Below are 3886 nucleotides of genomic sequence, written 5' to 3'. Positions count from 1 at the left end.
CTGGGTCTCCCACATGGTAGGCATTGTAGGCAGACGCTTTACCATCTGAGCCACCAGGGAAGATCATATGTTAATCCCCAACTCTTGCTTTATCTCTCATCTCCCTTTCCTCTTTGGTAACCATACATTTATTTTCTTTGGGAGACCACCGCTCTAATGATAAGGCACTGTGTGTCTGGAGTGAGGATCAGCAAGCTTGAGCTGCAGCTCACTGCCACCCCAGATGCACTCTTGCAGGACTCCCCAAGCTCAGGCTGAGAGAAGAGGAAGGTGAGAATGTGTGGCAGTGATGATGTGGCCACAAAGCCTGAAGAGTTTACCAACTGCCCTTCACAGGAAGCTTCTGCCAACCGCTACTTTGGAGGGAGTCCACTCAAACCAATTCCAAAATTCTTGGGGAAAGTGAGAGGGCTTCCCTTCTCACTTCATTAATGAGATGAGCACAGATGGGGGGCAGGGCAGGTTCAGAGGCAGGAGCTCGAGGTACAACCGTGCATGTGACCGACATCACAGCAGTCAGTGCACCGGGGGCAAGGGAGTCGAGGACAGAGGGACCAACCATGCAGGCCCTGGTGACTTCCTGGAGGATGATGACAAATCTCGAAGGGGCCTGTTACACTGGCCTGAGGGGTCACAATTAAACAAGCTTCATTCCATGAGCAGGAGGTAAGTAAGAAGAGAGTAAATTGACAACTAAAGTTTTAGATCAACATCTATGACTATGAAATGTAATAATGGTGCTCACTTTGGCAGCACATATACTAAAATTGGAACGATACAGAGAAGATTAGCATGGCCCCTGAGCTAGGATGACACGCAAATTCGTGAAGCGTTCCATATTTTTAGAAGACATACAGATGGCTAACAAACACATGAAAAGATGCTCAACATCACTCATTATCAGAGAAATGCAAATCAAAACCACTATGAGGTACCATTTCACACCAGTCAGAATGGCTGCGATCCAAAAGTCTACAAGTAATAAATGCTGGAGAGGGTGTGGAGAAAAGGGAACCCTCTTCCACTGTTGGTGGGAATGCAAACTAGTACAGCCACTATGGAGAACAGTGTGGAGATTCCTTAAAAAACTGGAAATAGACCTGCCTTATGATCCAGCAATCCCACTGCTGGGCATACACACTGAGGAAACCAGAAGGGAAAGAGACACATGTACCCCAATGTTCATCGCAGCACTGTTTATAATAGCCAGGACATGGAAGCAAGCTAGATGTCCATCAGCCAGATGAATGGATAAGCAAGCTGTGGTACATATACACAATGGAGTATTATTCAGCCATTAAAAAGAATACATTTGAATCAGTTCTAATGAGGTGGATGAAACTGGAGCCTATTATACAGAGTGAAGTAAGCCAGAAAGAAAAACATCAATACAGTATACTAACGCATATATATGGAATTTAGAAAGATGGTAACAATAACCCTGTGTACGAGACAGCAAAAGAGACACTGATGTATAGAACAGTCTTATGGACTCTGTGAGAGAGGGAGAGGGTGGGAAGATTTGGGAGAATGGCATTGAAACATGTAAAATATCATGTATGAAATGAGTTGCCAGTCCTGGTTCGATGCACGATACTGGATGCTTGGGGCTGGTGCACTGGGACGACCCAGAGGGATGGAATGGGGAGGGAGGAGGGAGGAGGGTTCAGGATGGGGAACACATGTATACCTGTGGCGGATTCATTTTGATATTTGGCAAAACTAATACAGTTATGTAAAGTTTAAAAATAAAATTTAAAAAAAAATAAAAAAAAAGAGAAACAGACTCAAAAACAAAAAAAAAAAGAAATGTAATAATGACTAATGCTCAAAAGGAGATGCTGAATCATTAAAATCTGAATCAATTATTTTCAACACTCTCTTATTAAGGAGTGAGAAATACATTTTAGAAGCATTTACACTAGAGGAAATGCTGAAATAAATAATCCTGAATTGAATAGTTTAATTTGCATCCAAGAAACTAGGCTACACAGAATGAGGTGATACCCAGCTGACCGACCCTTGATCATACAAAGATGGAACAGAAGCTGAAAGCCAAAATTCTGAGAGCTAATTCATTGATGAGGCCCCTCAGTACCTGTTCATGAGGAGGAGGAAATTAAAATATAAGGTAATTAGCCTGCCTATGTAAGCGGCAATAGGCTTTCCAGAGAGCCTAATTAACTGTAGTGTGTTCATTCTGCTCCATTTTAGAGTTCCCCAAATATGCTATTCAGTGTCTAAAATCTGGAAGCTGGGAATAGATCTGTCCTCTGACCACTGGATTAAGTAGAATTAGCCTTTTCAAATTTAGATATAAATGTCTAATAAAGAGCATCCAGCAGCTCCTGTCTGTGCCTGCCAGGGTTGGAAGTTTCTGTTGCTCATAGAAGGACCATATTATAGCATGAATGGCTTGAACACAGGCACAGACACTGCCAGATGACACCAGCATCTGTTCCACCTTCTTAGTGTCCAAGAGAAATTCTATTTTGTCTGCAAGTACTAGTGCTTTAAATACACTAACCAATTTAATTTTCTCAGTAGCTCTCCCATATTCCCAATTTCTTGGGAAGGTTAGATAACTCATCCAAGATGATACAACTAGGAAGTGCCTGTGTGCATCCTTAGTTGCTCAGTCATGTCCAACTTTCTGTGACCCCATGGACTGTAGCCCACCAGACCATGGGATTCGCCAGGCAAGAATACTGGAGTTGTTAACTGTTCTCTTCTCCAAGGGATCTTCCCAACCCAGGGATCGAACTTGGAAGAAGGCAATGGCACCGCAGTCCAGTACTCTTGCCTGCAGAATCCCACAGACGGAGGAGCCTGGTAGGCTGCAGTCCATGGGGTCGCTAAGAGTCGGACACGACTGAGTGACTTCACTTTCACTTTTCACTTTCATGCATTGGAGAAGGAAATGTCAACCCACTCCAGTATTCTTGCCTGGAGAATCCCAGGGACAGAGGAGCCTGTTGGGCTGCCGTGTATGGGGTTGCACAGAGTCGGACACGACTGATGCTACTTAGCAGCATCCTGCATTGCAGACGGATTCTTTACCATCTGAGCCACCAGGTAAGCCACTAGGAAGTAGTGACCTCAAACTCAAATCCAGATCTGATGGCCTCTGTTGCTTCTTCCTTAATGCTAGGACAGTTTTGTTCAAAGATATTTCCATAACAAACAACCAAGAAAGCTAGGGAGAGTGTCACTTTCTTGGTCAGAAAACTCCTAGAGGAGAACATAGGCAAAACACTCTCTGACATACATCACAGCAGGATCCTCTATGACCCACCTCCCAGAAGATTGGAAATAAAAGCAAAAATAAACAAATGGGACCTAATTAACCTTAAAAGCTTCTGCACAACAAAGGAAACTATAAGCAAGGTAAAAAGACAGCCTTCAGAATGGAAGAAGATAATAGCAAATGAAGCAACTGACAAACAACTAATCTCGAGAATATACAAGCAACTCCTACAGCTCAACTCCAGAAAAATAAATGACCCAATCAAAAAATGGGCCAAAGAACTAAATAGACATTTCTCCAAAGAAGACATACAGATGGCTAACAAACACATGAAAAGATGCTCAACATCACTCATTATCAGAGAAATGCAAATCAAAACCACTATGAGGTACCATTTCACATCAGTCAGAATGGCTGCGATCCAAAAGTCTACAAGCAATAAATGCTGGAGAGGGTGTGGAGAAAAGGGAACCCTCTTCCACTGTTGGTGGGAATGCAAACTAGTACAGCCACTATGGAGAACAGTGTGGAGATTCCTTAAAAAACTGGAAATAGACCTGCCTTATGATCCAGCAATCCCACTGCTGGGCATACACACTGAGGAAACCAGAAGGGAAAGAGACACGTGTACCCCAATGT

General features: G+C 43.3%; 1 non-coding gene across 1 annotated transcript; it reads left to right on the top strand.

The window, feature by feature from the left end:
- The first annotated feature begins 737 nt into the window (after positions 1-737).
- On the top strand, positions 738-844 carry LOC129648156 (U6 spliceosomal RNA). The gene has a single exon (XR_008712738.1). It is a non-coding gene; the product is annotated as a U6 spliceosomal RNA (small nuclear RNA).
- Positions 845-3886: the final 3042 nt, after the last annotated feature.

This window comes from Bubalus kerabau, chromosome 3 (assembly GCF_029407905.1).
Source record: "Bubalus kerabau isolate K-KA32 ecotype Philippines breed swamp buffalo chromosome 3, PCC_UOA_SB_1v2, whole genome shotgun sequence".
In the NCBI taxonomy this organism is placed as follows: Eukaryota; Metazoa; Chordata; class Mammalia; order Artiodactyla; family Bovidae; genus Bubalus; species Bubalus kerabau.
The sequence above is the reverse complement of the archived record's forward strand: the minus strand, read 5'-3'. Positions and strand labels throughout refer to the sequence as shown.